This window comes from Mus caroli, unplaced genomic scaffold, assembly GCF_978045245.1.
Source record: "Mus caroli unplaced genomic scaffold, Mus_caroli_1 scaffold_1, whole genome shotgun sequence".
Taxonomy (NCBI): domain Eukaryota; kingdom Metazoa; phylum Chordata; class Mammalia; order Rodentia; family Muridae; genus Mus; species Mus caroli.
Genome location: NW_028227256.1, coordinates 144,853,868 through 144,869,538, shown reverse-complemented (window position 1 = coordinate 144,869,538; position 15,671 = coordinate 144,853,868). Strand labels below are relative to the sequence as shown.

The following is a 15,671-nucleotide window of genomic DNA, read 5'->3' as shown; positions in this document are numbered from 1 at the left end:
ACTCTAAATTTTATTTTAAATCCTATTAAACAAAATGAATTTTTATCACAACAGAGGTAATGCATTTAAGAATAAGAGCTTCGGAGCAGTTATGTTTTTAATTGCATTTGTCTTTATTATGTCTTAGGTTCTCATCGATTCTGAGGACTATAAAAAGATCATTACCTTATCTGGCTCACTTTAGTGCCATAAACATTCCATTTAAGCCAATATTTCAGAAAATGGAATATTTAGTTATAAAACCACTCAACACACATTAATTGGACAGTGCATACTATAAAATACTCATAGATATACAATATTGTATTATTCCATCTGGCTTTTCTATATCACTATTACTTAGAAATTTTAAATTGGAAATACAACATATGCATTTATTTGTGTTTTTATCATATGGTATTACTATAACAGTAGACTTCTTAATTTTTAAGTTTTAACTGTATATGGTCCCTTTTACTTTTTAAATTTATTTATGTACTAGCATCCCCAATGCTGTCCCTCCTCCCAGAGTCCCCTCTCACAGGGTTCCTCCCACCATCCCCTTCCCCTGATCCATCAGGTCTCTGCAGAATTAGGTGTATCCTCTCCCACTAAGGCCAGACAAGGCAGCTTTCTGATGTATATGTGTGTAGGGGGTGAGTAGGGAGGGGGTCAGTCCATCCTGTGTGTGTTCTTTGCTTAGTAGTTCAGTCTCTGGGAGATCTCAAGGGTCCAGGTTAGTTAACACTGGTGTGTTTCCTGTGGGGTTGTCATTGCCTTTAGGGTATTCAATTATTCCCCTATCATTTCAATATGAGTCTCCAACATCCATCTAAGGATTGACTGTGGGCCATTCATTCAGACTCTGCTCCTTTTTGTCCCAGCATTTCTTTTAGACAGGACTGCTTTTGGGTCAAAAGTTTAGTATGTGGGATGGTGTCCCCAACCCTCCAATGGTGATCCTGTCTACCTACTGGAGGTGGTCTCTCCAGGTTCCATATCCCCACTTTTAGACATTTTGGGTAAGGTCACAAGTACTGACTCCTGGGAGGATTCTCCATCTCAGGTATATGAGTGTTTTTACTAATGAGATTAATAAGCAGGAGTTTTTAACCCTGCAATATTTTAAATATTGTGTAATATTTTATATGTCAAAACTTATATATCCTATACACAGTAAAGATAGTTGATCATAACCTAACAATGTAACTTAACAGCATTCTCAAGGAGATGGGTGGATTGATGTATATGAACTTTGAAATAAACTCATCTCATTGCTTTTTAGATATCCCCTTTTTGTTTGACAAATAGTTATAATCACTGAATTAGGTAAGCAGTGAATCATTGAAGCAATTCTCCTGGCTCCTCATGATATGAGGTCCATTGCAAATTTAGAAACACAACTATGATTCATTCTCACCTCCCTTAGACTTTGTTGGAGTTCATGTACTGAAATAACCCTAATTTTTTTCTTATTCTTCTAACTATATGAACTAGTATTATATATCCAGCTTATTCTTAATATTATTATGTTTTACCTACTAATATATTTTTCTCTATGGTCTCCCTGAATTTCATACTTTAGTCATGTACTCATTCTTTCTCATCGCGTTACACTTAACTATAAAAGGACTCACTATACTTGGCATGCTCTCATATTCACTTTTCTCTGAAAAAGTTCCCTTCCATCTCTATTATTAGATTTTCTGTGTTTCTTCTCCTTTCAAACTGAAATAGTTGGGACAGCTTACCACTTTTTACATTCCGTATGTATGGTGGGAATCTTCAGAAATATTATAAAATATTGCTTTCTTTGTGTTTTTGAAAGCCCAGTCAATATGCTATCTCTTCTTGTAAGATCTATATTTCAGTTTTGTACCCAAAGAAGGTTGAATTCCATTCAATAGTGTCTTAGTCAGGGTTTGTATTCCTGCACAAAACATCACGACCAAGAAGCAAGTTGGGGAGGGAAGGGTTTATTCAGCTTAAACTTCTACATTGCTGTTCATTACCAAAGAAAGTCAGGACTAGAACTCAAGCAGGTCAGGAAGCAGGAGCTGATGCAGAGGCAATGGAGGGATGTTACTTACAGGCTTGCTTCCCCTGGCTTGCTCAGCTTACTTTCTATTAGAGCCCAGGACTGCCAGCTGAGGGATGGCACCACCCACAATTGGCCCTCCATCCTTCATCACTAATTGAGAAAATTCTTTACAGCTGGATCTCATGAAGGCATTTTCTCAAGGGAGGCTCCTTTCTCTGTGATAACTCCAGCTTGTGTCAAGTTGACACACAAAACCAGCCAGTACAAATCACAGTTTAAAAGTGCCATTACCATGATCTTATGCTTCATTGCTGTGTTGTGTTTTGTTTTGCTTTGCTATTTTTTTAGGAAACTCCAAACTCATTTCAAAGTGACTTCACTCCTGGCACTTTGACCAATGGCATGAAAGATTTTTGTTGTTGTTTTTATTTTATTATATTTCTCCCCTACCTACATTTGTTTTTAAACGATATTTTACTTGAAATTCTAAGATGGTTACATATTCTTTTAAATATTATAGTCTTTTTCCAGTCTCAAAGAGAAACTTCCATCTAGACACTGCTACTATTGCTCTGTTGGTAAGTTCACTTTCCTTCCTTGAATTATTTCTGTCTTCAAGCTTTCCTGATTGTCTTTGCATGTCTTCATTTTAGCTGTGACTTCAATCACATAAAGTGTCTAAAAGAATTATTAGATTTCCATGTTACTTTTTGGTTGTTATTGTGAAGGAAATGTCAAAATAATTTACATATGAGAGTTGTAATATGTTTGCATATATTTTAAAGTATATTATTTGCAAGATTAATTAATATTATTGAGCAACAGAATAACAGAAATATCATTTCATTAATTATTGCTTTATTAAGATTTTCCTGTGTATATCCTCACTTACAAAAATGAAATTTTACATATTTTTGTATTTTCATACTACATATTACTCTGCATCCCAGGTTAGTCTTGAACTCACTATGTAGGACAAACTGGCTTTCAACTTAATTTAATTAATTTAATTAAATTTAGATAAAATCTAATGAAATAAGACTTGGAGAGATGCTTGAGCATTTAAAACCACATATTTCTCTTTTAGAGGACTTGAGTTTGATTCTTAGTAGCCATGTTGTACAGATTCCAATAGCTTCTAACTCTAATTCCAGGTATATTCTACATTTTCTTCTTTCTTGGGTACACACACACACACACACACACTATTAAAATAGAAAGTTTAAGTTAAAATGGAAATTGATATACTATGCAGACAATTGGAAAAATAAAGTATTTTTTGCTATTCATGATATAATTCATGACAGAAAATAAGACCACAGAGAGCATGATAAAATGTAATTACAAACGACCAGTTGTCAGACATATAGTGTTGCTGAAAGAATATATATGAGGCAATTCAGCTTCAAAACTATGAAGGAAATATAGAGAAGTCTATATTGTTGGACTCAAAAAGTTAAATTCATTGGCAATAAGTGCCACAAAAAGACAGAAAATAATTAGATGTAAATTAAAAATATTTTCAACTAACATAATCTAACAAATATCTATTGATTTCTTAAAAAACAGTAGAAGAATATAAAAGTTATTGGACGTGAGTTGTAAATACAAATCAATGTATCCCCAAATGTTTCTTCTGTACTTTTATAGTAGAAAACTATTCAAGTTTTTGAAACATAAAGCATGTTTCTAAGCAAATAATACTATAAAGTAGAAGTTTATAGAGAAGTTATAAACCAATTAGAACAAGGTATATGTTGTGTATACTTGTGATTTCAGCAGGTCTGGGTGGCAGAACTGACTATAAGCTCAAGCCCACCCTGGATTGAATAGTGAAAACATGTATCTCATCCAATAACCAAAGCAGCAGGAAAAAAAAAGGAAAATAACAAAATATATATAACTACACTGATTTGTGTAAAAGCAATGTTGCTGCATATCAAAATATGTGGGTCTCAGCTAATTCAGTGGTAGAAAAGATATAATGTCCTACATCTTAATGCTGTGAAAACAGTCTTAGTAACCTAAGTTTCCATATTAATAAAATAGAGTAAAATTTATATAAAATGAACATGCAGAAAAAATATAAAGACAAGGAAAGCAAATACTGACTATGGAAATTAATATATGTTATAGTACTAATAAAGTCACTTTGTCATAAAAAATTTTAAAACTCTTATAAAGAATAAAAAATATTTCATCTAGGCTAAAAATAAAGTTTATGAAAATATTAGCATTAGAAAAGAAATAGGAAGCACAACAAGTGTTTCAGATTATAGATGATGAAAAGCTTGGCAAAATAATTGTATATGTGACATTTGGCTAATGGAAGAAATGGACCTATTGTATCGCATAGAAAAACAACCCTACTTATCACATTGGAAAAGTCTAGAGCTGTCTTAAGACTCAGTAGCATAGATTGTATATAATTTTTTATAATTTAGAAAAGAAGGAAGTACCCTCAAATTTTTATTTTGAAGCTGTCTGGGAAAAATCATAGAACAATTATGAAACTGCTGAACTCTGTCTCATATATTAAGATACAGAGGACCTTTACCTGTTATTGGTTTCAAAGCACAATTTGAATACACACACAGAGAGAGAGAGAGAGAGAGAGAGAGAGAGAGAGAGAGACAGAGAGACAGAGAGAGACAGAGAGAGAGAGAGAGAGAGAGAGAGAGAGAGAAGCAGAGAAACAAAGGCAAAGAAAGAAACAGAAGATGAAACAAATAGAATGTGGTTTCTATTTTCTTTCAATGTTTACTAACCAATATGATCTACCTAATAACAAATAAAAAGAAATGTAAGACAAAAATATTGATGAATAGCAGTTTTATTCAAGATAAAATGAAAGCATAAGGAAAAGAACAAAAGATGAGCATATTTTTTTAGGGGGTGGTGCAGCGAACTTAATTGATGATATTCAACAGAGTAGGTAGGGCTCCCCAGGCCCTCTTGTTATTATGGACGTCTTGGATGGAAATTGTGAGGGAGATGCTCAGTGTTGGAGGCTGAGTTGGGATAGGGACTCCTCAGCAACCGAGGGCCTCTCTCTTGCTCTCAATGCCCTTGCTGGGGTAGGTGGTCCAGGGTTTCTTACTCCTTGGAGCCCATGTAGTCCATAAGGTCCTCTACTCTGTTGCTGTAGCCATATACACTGTCATACCAGAAAATGAACTTTACAAAGTTGTCATTGAGAGCAATGCCAGTTCCAGCATGAAAGGTGGAAGAGTGAGAGTTGCTGTTGAAGTCACAGGAGACAATCTGGTCCATAGTGTAGCCAACGATGCCCTTCAGTAGGCCCTTAGATGCCTGTTTCCACCACCTTCTTGATGTCATCATATTGGCAGGTTTCTCCAGGAGGCATGCCAGATCCACAGCGAATACACTGAGGGTAGGAACATGGAAGGCCATGCCAGTGAGCCTCCCATTCAGCTCTGGGATGACCTTATCCACAGCCTTGGCAGCACCAGTGACACAGGGATGATGTTCTGGAGAGCCCCGTGGTCATCATGCCACAGCTTTCCAGGGACTATCCACAGTCTTCTGAATGGCAGTAATGGCGTGGACCGTGGTCATGAGCCCTTCCACGATGTCAAAGTTGTCATGGATGAGCTTGGCCAGGGGGCTAAGCAGTTGGTGGTACAGGACACATTGCTGACAATCTTGAGTGAGTTGTCATATTTCTCATGTTTCACAAACATGGGGGCATCAGCAGAAGGGGCAGAGATGATGACCCTTTTGGCTTCACCCTTCAAGTAGGCCCTGGCCTTCTCCATGGTGGTAAAGAAACCAGTAGACTCCAAGACATACTCAGCGCCAGCCTTACCCCATTTGATGTTAGCAAGATCTTGCTCCTGGAAGATGGTAATAGGATTCCTGTTGATGACAAGCTTCCCATTCTCAGTCTTGACTGTTCCTTTGAATTTGCCATGGATGGAGTCATACTGGAACATGTAGACTATGTAGGTGAGGTCAATGAAGGGGTCGTTGATGGCAACAATCTCCACCTTGCCAAGTGGAGAGCAGATGGCAGCTCTGGTAACCAGGCACCAAATACAGCCAAATCCATTCACACAGACATTCACCACTTTGTCTACGACATGAGGGTGTTACTGCACAAGAAGATGCAGCTGTCTCTGGAACAGGGAGGAGCAGAGAAGATAAGCATATTATTAAGTTAAGCTAAACATAAATTTAACATATGGTAGTGTAAAGAACAACCAAGACTCAGCATGATATAAACACACACACACACACTCGCATGGACATGCATGCATGCACAAGTGCACGTCTAGATTTATACCCTTATAATGAAATTAATTTAAAATGGGCCATGGATTTTATTGTAACCTGTAATTTTCTACCATCTTTCTACTGGCTATCTGAGGTTGTGAAAAATGTACAGCTAATGACCCAGCAACTTGTCTGCTGGGCATGGGCTAGATAGAAATGCCCTCCTCAGCCGGGCGTGGTGGCACACACCTTTAATCCCAGCACTCGGGAGGCAGAGGCAGGCGGATTTCTGAGTTCGAGGCCAGCCTGGTCTACAAAATGAGCTCCAGGACAGCCAGAGCTATAAAGAGAAACCCTGTCTCAAAAAAAAAAAAAAAAAAAAAAAGAAAGAAATGCCCTCCTCTCCCCTTGCCCCTTACCACCTGGCAAGAGATCTGGTTACAGCCTTTGAAAGCAGAAGAGATGGACCTGTCCATCACTGGCTGCAGCACTTTGGAGTTCAGCCTTGTATCTCACCCGGGCAGCACAATAGAACTTACCTTAATGGCAGTGAAAAGGATGAGCAGGCCCAAAGGAATGATCATGGGAGAACTGGCAACCACAACTTGTCTGCTATGCACTGGCATTGCCATAGAAGAGATGCCCTTCTCACTACCCCCTCATCTCTAGCAACCTATGGCAGACAGAGGGCTGGCCCTAGGCTTATGAGAGTGGTAGAGCTGCCCCTGTCACTCACTAGCTGCAACACTTAGGAAAGCAGGCTACACATCTCACCTGGGTAGCAAAGTAGAGCTAGCCCTGTTTGCAAGGGTTATAGGTGAGCTTGCCCAGTGGGCATGAAACTGGGAGAGCTGGGCACCCCCGTGTGGTGTACATGGGGGAAAACTGTTATGCTGACCAGCTGAGATATCACCTGTGCTCAAGTCTAGGGCTTTAAATTGGACTACACCAATATCTATTCCATTTATGAAATGCTTGAGTATATGAAGGGGCCAGTCTGACAGATCCAGAACTACAAGACCTTAATAATACAGAATAAAAACATAATTTCTGAGAGGAGTCCTGGTGAGGCTACAGTATTGATAGTATGCCAGCAGCCAAAGGCCATGATCCCAACCAATGACTCATTGCAATGAACACTGACAAGCAGATGTGTGGACAAAAAAAAAAAAAAAGTATACTGTAGGACACACTGGGACACATGGCATCTTCCATAATAACTTTTTTTTCCTTTTGAGTGGTGAGGTTTCAAGGGAAGAAGAAATGTATGAGGGGATAGGAAAATGACTGAGATCGTGGTAAATGATGTACGTTAGCAGAGGACCAATAAAATTAAAAGTAAAACCGAATAAAAGAAAAATCAACAAAATTTTATAGCTAAAAAGGAAGCATAGTCTAATTTGCAGAAAGACTTTATTATTATTATTATTATTATTATTACTATTACTATTTATTTTTATTTTATCTATTAAATTCAGGGGCATATCATGTGAGAATAAATAATGGAGAATATTTAATGGAGCTGTTAAATTTTCTTGACCTTAATTTAGAAAGGAAAGAGAATTTGGTCTATAGTATTAACTCCTTCATATGTTTATTTCTTTGAATCTTTAATCTTACTTGTTGTCAAAGAAATAGCCTCTCCAATTTTGCATTAGGAAAAGAATACTGCCAAAAAATTTGCATGCGAACCTGTGACCCATGTATACATTTGCTGGATAATTCAAAAAGGCAAACTACTCTGTGACTGTGAAATACTTGGTCTAAGACAATAGTTTTTAAATTGTGGGTCATGACACCTTTGGGGGTATCACACGTTAGATATCCTGCATATCAGCCTTTTACATTCTGACTCATAACACTAGGAAAATTGTAGTTATGAAGTATCGTTGAAATAATTTTATGTTTGAACTAACCACAGCAGGAGGAACTTTATTGAAGGGTTTCAGCAGTAGGATGGTTGAGAACTACTTGTCTAATTAGAAATTAGCTTCATAGACAGAAAAGTAAGGTCTGGTATCAATAATTGAAGTATAATAGAAAAGTCACTTAACAGTCCTTATCAAATGTTAAAGTAGATAGTCACACAGAAATTTGCACCAAAATCTGAAGAAGGTAGGCACATCCACTTGCCAGGGTGAAAGTTTAAAAGTGAGTCATGCGGAAGGTTGTTGGTGATGTTTCTGAGTGTTAGTTTGAGTATTTTGTCATCTGGCAAGTGTTTGATCCTTCTTGGAGGACAAAGGAAGAAGATAGACAATAGCCACACATTGGTATTGAGCCTTTTACTATGGATCAATGTGAGAATGATAGTGCACAGATTATATCTGCATGGATATCTCTGTTTATAATCACCAAAACATGAGGCAGCAAGTACTGTGATCACTTTTCTCTAAACTTTCACATTATAATTCTCTTGGCTACATTCTAATGAACCACAGCGGGAAAACAATATAGGAAGTATCCTTTACCCAGTTCAAAATGACCATAACTGCTCTGTAAATTCTTTGTCTAAATAAATTATTTTCATGTGTGTGTGCACGCACATGCATGTGTGCGAAACACATGCTATGGAGGTTGAGACACATGTTCACCGAGATGCATATGTGGAGATCAGAGGGCAACTTTTGGGACTCCATTTTCTCCTTCTACTCTATGGATTCTAGGAATAGAGTTCAGATGGTCAGGCTCAGAAACAGGTACCTTTAGCTACAATTCATGTCACTAACTACAGGAGACATAGATGTAGATTTTTCATACTGAAGTTGTACAGAAATAGCACAAAAATATGTTCCACACAAAGTACTTGTGGAATTCATTGAATGATCGGGGGTAAATATGCTCATTGTTGCATTGCTGAGGTCTAGCCTCAGTGTGAGGAGAGTCCTGAGAAAGGGCAGTGGCGCTGATTCAAAGTCACTCTGAGTCAGTTGTGGATGCAAACTGTTGTTAGTTCAAGTGCTAATTTCTTCACCTGAGAATTTTCATCATTCTTCCCAATTCTCCTTTCTTTTTCCTTCTTATTCTTCATTCTTTCTTTCTTTTCCTTCTTCCAATCAGTGAGCCTGATTGTGGGTTTTCCTAAAGCTTCATCATCAAGGCTTTGACCATTAATAATTTTATTTAGAAATTCTTAAATTTACATAAACTATATGAATCCTGGATCATTAGTCCCGAGCCTTGTTAGGAGAACAGAATGCTAACTTTGTATAAACTTGTACATCATCTTTTAATTCTCTCTTCTTTGTTTACTTAATCTTAGCAATTCCATGGCTTCACATCCAAAATTGACAACTTCTCCATGAGGATTAATTTACTAGCCACCATCCTTTCCTATTAAACCATACTTTCCTCCTAATACTATTTAATTCTAGATCATACCCAAACCTTCCTCCTGTGGGATAAACCAATCTGTCATTTTCTTGTTTTCTATATATTCCTTCTTCTTTTCCTATCCATGCCTTTCCTTCTTGGGACCACTTTATTTCTCTATTTTTGATGACTCCAAGTCCATCTTGGCTAATTAATGCAGTAGACATTGGAGTGGAGTGTAAATATATCTCCCCATATAATTCCAAGTTCAAAGCCAAGTCTCAAAATGAAAACATTATAAAGGACCAGGTAGGTTTTATGGCCTCTGTGGTTATGTTGTCTATATTCTTCCTCATGGACCGAAAGTCCAAATGGAAGGCCTGTTCTTCACTGTCCGCAGGAAAACCTCCATTCCTGAGAACAGCATCTGTTTCATTTATTATGGAGTAATTAGCTCTCAATAATTGGGGAAGTTTATTCCTCAGAAAATTTAAAGTAAAATAGAAAAGAGAACAGAGCAGTTTCAGGGCAACATCAGCACATATGGGCAACAATGGCCTGGTGATGTTCCAGTAGCAGGAACTGTGTCAAATATCAGTTTACATAGCCATGCCAGACCCGGCACTGCACCCTAGTTAATGTTACAAATTTACCCACATGAAACTTGAGTATACACTGAATAGAGTGTAAATTGTCATACTGCCTATTACTGCAGTAAATCCATCCTGTGCATTTGACATGAGTGTGTATGTGTCTTCTACTTCCAACCAATGCTTCAGAACTTGAGAGAAGATAAAATGCTAATTATCAGTCATTTCAATTACAAGTATTGTAGAGTTCTCTACCACAGGTAAAAGCCAGGCTCAGGGATCAAACACTTTCCTCTTGGGAAAATGCCATCTACATAGAGTTTGCTCACATGACAGTCAGTGAATTAACATGATGTAAATGGATAGTAATTAGTGTCTAGCATATGTTAACAATAGTATTTTTTATTGGCTTCGAAAGATGGGCCACATATATAGATTGGAACAAAAGAGCCTTTGTTTTACTCTCAACATCACAAATAAGGCAAATGATATAGGCTTGATAATCAAAGCATGCATTTTCAGCCTTAATCCCTTGATCCCCAGCATTTGCCTCAGTATGTGATTAAAAAGACTTGCTTTTGCATTCCTGCCCTGTATAGAGCAGGGAAATATAAGAGAAATGGAGATTCTTTAGGTCTAAATATTTTTCCTGTTCCCATTTCCAACACTATCATATCACCATGTTTGCTGAAGGAGAGGTTTCCACAGGGTAATTGTTTCCTCGTTCAATGTTACTTACCTATGTGAGGAGGGGACTAATATAGGAAAAAGTAGACTACATACTAATGCTTGCTTCTGAATTGACTGCTTCTGATTTGCAGTGAAAGAGCCTCATTGGTTCTAGTCTCATGCAAAATTTCTGATGGCTGAAAATACACACATACACACACACACAAACACACACACATACACATACAAACACACAAACACACACACTTTACTCTCCATCCAACACTCTCCTTTTTGTGTCTGGGAGGGATGAGTTAGGGTCAGCATACTTTATATCAATAATATTTTAATAAAATATCAGATCCTCTTAGCTCTCTGATTGCTGCTAACAGTTGAATTTAAAAGATCATTTTGTTGATTTACTCTCGTGTTCTGCAGTATATAAAAATTGGGCAAAAATGATACCTATATTTAAGTCCTTAACTTTTATCTCTATTTTGTGAATTTATTCAGATGCAAGGGAACAAAAAGGTGTAATTAAATGACACTCCACTTTAGTACATATTAATTTGTTTGATATTAATAATAGTGAAGATAGTGAACCAGTTTTGTTTTTATTCCTAAGGAGAGTTAAGAAAATGAGCCCTAGAAGTCATTAGTTCATCTACTAAAGTTGTCTGGACTGGTTAGTACATGGAAGAATAGGTATTATGTTAATCTCTTTGAAGTTGAAATCTTGAATCATTAGCAGATGTTTAAAATGTTTCGTTAAATATTCTGATGAGTCTACTTGAAGGACCTTAGACACCAAATTTAGAGAAAGGTATAAAATATGTAAGACTTCACATGTACTAGGAAATGAGAATGCAGGATAACTTTTTATCCTTTTTTTTATTTTGACAAAAATACATTATTTTTTAATATTCCAGCATAACCACTAGAATCATTAGTTGTTTTTCAAAGAAAGAAGGTCAATTTGGGGTCACATGTGCTTGTCTTAACACTTAGATTATGTATTGCAGACCTACATGGATTTTGTAGATGTGGAAGATGATACCCTGAGATTAATCCTCAGCAATGCAAAATTATTACAGTTTGTAATAACAACATTTTCCCTATGTTACTATTGGAAGTTTATTGAGAAAATAGACAAATATAAGACATTATGGAACAAATATGGGAAGCCCATATAAGATAACTTAATCACCTCTTTATGCCAAATACCTCTTACAAAGATAGATGGTTCTAATCACCATAGCCAGCAGTACTGTCTTCCGTATATAGGGGTATGTTTTAGTCCTTCTCTTATTTCTAAAATACATGACAGAACCAGCTTAAATGAAGGCTTCTCTGGGTCCTTGACTCAGCATGGTAAACTCCAGCATGATAGGGAAGCCACAGGCACAGGAGCCAGAGGCAGCTCATTGCATTTCATTGGCAGTCATATTCTGACAATACCATTAGCTTAATCTAAAAACATTTTTCCATGGGGGTTTGACACAATTTCCTTCTCGAGTACAGTTTGCTAGACTTTTAAAATTCAGCATGGCATTGCATCATTGCATCTGTTAGTAGTCATGATGTTTTCTTGGCCCATGGGCCAGTATACACACACTTGTCTGATTTCTAGTATTTTCATGTTTTATAGTTGTAAAATAAACTGAAATATACTTGGGTAAAATTGTTGATTACATATTAACATTTACTTTATATAAGTATCTATGGGAATTATTACTGAATCAAAGTACACCTATATTTCTCACTCTGTGTGTGTGTGTGTGTGTGTGTGTGTGTGTGAGAGAGAGAGAGAGAGAGAGAGAGAGAGAGAGAGAGAGAGAGAGAGAGAGAGAGAGAGAGAGAAAGAAGGATGGGGGGATAACTATAAGTAGAGAAATGAAGATACGTAGATATATCCTGACAGATTATAGTGAAAAGATCAATCAATATCTCTTAATTTATTTGCTTTTCTTATTTAGATGAATAAACTACATTTTTCCCCAAAGAATATGTTAGAATTTCCTTTCCATTCTCTTCCATGAGATCTGTGGTATCTTCCAAGCAATAGTTTGTTCTCACAGTAATTTAACTCGAGCTTTTCAGGGGTCTTTTTTTCTTTCTGACTTTAAAAAAAAATCATGCATTAATGACCATTAAAAGCTTTGTACATTTTGAAATCCTTAAAAATGAGTCTTAATTTTTAAATGTTTAATAGAAAAATACTGGTATGTGCTCGTTTTCTATTGTTTTAAAGCATTTTATATATCCCCCAAAATTCTCTCATCATTTTACTGGAAAAGAAATAATTTCATTAGCTGTAATTATTTGCCTTGTCAACCTTTACCTCTGTTGTGCTTACTGTGAAGAGTAAGGGCATTGTCCTTTGAATAAAAGATCATGCTTATCTGATCACTGTGCTGAGTCACTTTCTACAGCTTAAACAGTTTTCTTACTGATTCATTGACTGCATCATTTCTTGAATGCAACAGGAGAAAGATTTTTTTCTTTACAAAATATTAAGGAATCTTTATTTAAATTGAGATTTTTATGTGCCAGTGGACCATATGAGTGTAAATGAATGAAAAGTTCTAGAAATGTTCTTTAATTAAATTCCATTTTCAGATTTTCAAGCCATTATCTTATCCTGAACTTTAATAACTACGATGAACTTGAACTTCTAAGCCTTCTGTCTTCACCTCTTGGGTTGTGGTATTTTTGTCATTTACTACCATAGTCTTCATTAGAGATTGAAACCAGGCCTTGTGCATGACACATACCTACCTAGTTATGTAACATCCATAGTGTTTATATTTTAAACTCTGATTATATTTTACTATCCAAAAGATCCTTATTAGTAGTTAAGTGAACATTTTATTCTATGTTTATTATATTATATTTTCACTTTTTAAATTTAAATATATATTGATATTTTGTCCTCCCCAAAGTCCTTTCAGATCCTCCCTCCCTCCCTACATACCCAATCAACTTTAACTTCTTCTGAAACCAAATATACAAAATAAACCAATACAACAAAAACAATAGTAGAAAATAAAATCATGCCCAGAAAGAAAAAAATTAAAACTATCAAACTGAAACCAAATAAAAGTACATACAAACAAAAATAGGGAGTATGTTATGTTGATCAATTACTCCTGAACATGGGGACTGGCCTATAGTAGCTGATATACTCAGGTCACTCTACAGGAGAAAGCTGATTTTCCTCTCCCCGTTGCTTTAACTGAAAATTTACTTTTCAACCATTATATTAGGGGCACAATTTTCATTCACTCATTCATTCATTCATTCACTCACATATCAATTATTTTGTCAATTTGTTCAGTTTTCAGACATATTTAATAACAGAAAATTTTAATACATATTAAGAATCACTAAGTTCTTTCCATCTTCTGAGATCTTCTTTAATTTCTTTCTTCAGAGTCTTGAAGTTCTTATACAGATCTTTCACTTCCTTAGTTAGAGTCACACCAAGGTATTTTATATTATTTGTGACTATTGTGAAGGGTGTTGTTTTCCTAATTTCTTTCTCAGCCTGTTTATCCTTTGTGTAGAGAAAGACCATTGACTTGTTTGAGATTTTGCTGAAAGGACCCTGATATAGCTGTCTCTTGTGAGGCTATTCTTGGGCCTAGCAAACACAGAAGTGGAGGCTCACAAGTCAGCTATTGGATGGATCACAGGGCCCCCAATGGAGGAGCTAGAGAAAGTACCCAAGGAGCTAAAGGGATCTGCAACCCTATAGGTGGAACAACAATAGAACTAACCAGTACCCCCGGAGCTTGTGTCTCTAGCTGCATCAGAACAGCTAGAGCTTGTGTCTCCAACTGTATCAGAAGATAGCCTAAAGCCAGGGCCAAGAAGTGGGAGTGGGCAAGTAGGGGATTTGAGAGGGGCGGGTAGGGTATGTGGGACTTTTGGGATAGCATTGGAAATGTAAATGAAGAAAATAACTAATTTTAAAAAAAAGAATCACTAAGTTATTCTTGATCATATGCCTGTATGATTGAAAAAACTCTTTCTTCTGAACATGCTGACACTGACTGATTAGGATCCAGTACTAATTTCTACTTTGTTCATCATCTGCATTTCTATTCAACTTGTATCACACTAACCACAGTTTCATTAATCAATCTATTGCTGTGAAATTTAAATCGATACTTCTCAAGTCCCTCACATCACTTTAAGCCAGAAGAGCTTCATTATTCATACTATATAACCAATGTAGGCAGGGATATCTCTGCACTGAGAAGTCGCATGATGCATTGTTTGAAGGAGTGTATACCTGGGATGGAAAATATCCTTTGACAATGACTTAATCAATATCATCTCATTTCATTTATTCCTCATTTTTCAGAGATTGTGTGTTTCAATTTCTGCTCTCTCATTATTCTAAGTAATAACCCTTACATACCATATTTTTTATTTTTATTTTTATACTTTTATTCTTGAGAAATTCATATATTTTGTATATATCTTATAACTGCTTCAATTCTTGTCAGATCCTTCCTTGTCCCCTTTTGATTTCTTGATTTCATACACACACACACACACATATATATATATATATATATATATATATATATATATATATATATTCTAATCAGTGTGTGTGTGAACATTCCATAAGATTCATGTCATATTAGCAACAATTTCATTAATTAATGTGCTGCTATGTGTACTAGATCCATTAAACAGTGTGCAACCTACACAGAAATGAAGCTAAGTAAATCATACAGGTTGAAATTGTACAAAAGTAATAATTTGACATCATTTTCTCATTAATTCATTTAACACAGATGCACATTAACGGGGGAAGCATTTAATTAATT

General features: G+C 36.1%; 1 pseudogene; it reads right to left on the bottom strand.

The window, feature by feature from the left end:
• Positions 1-5,116: 5,116 nt before the first annotated feature.
• Positions 5,117-13,223, bottom strand: LOC110296159 (glyceraldehyde-3-phosphate dehydrogenase pseudogene; annotated as a pseudogene).
• Between the last annotated feature and the right edge of the window lie 2,448 nt (positions 13,224-15,671).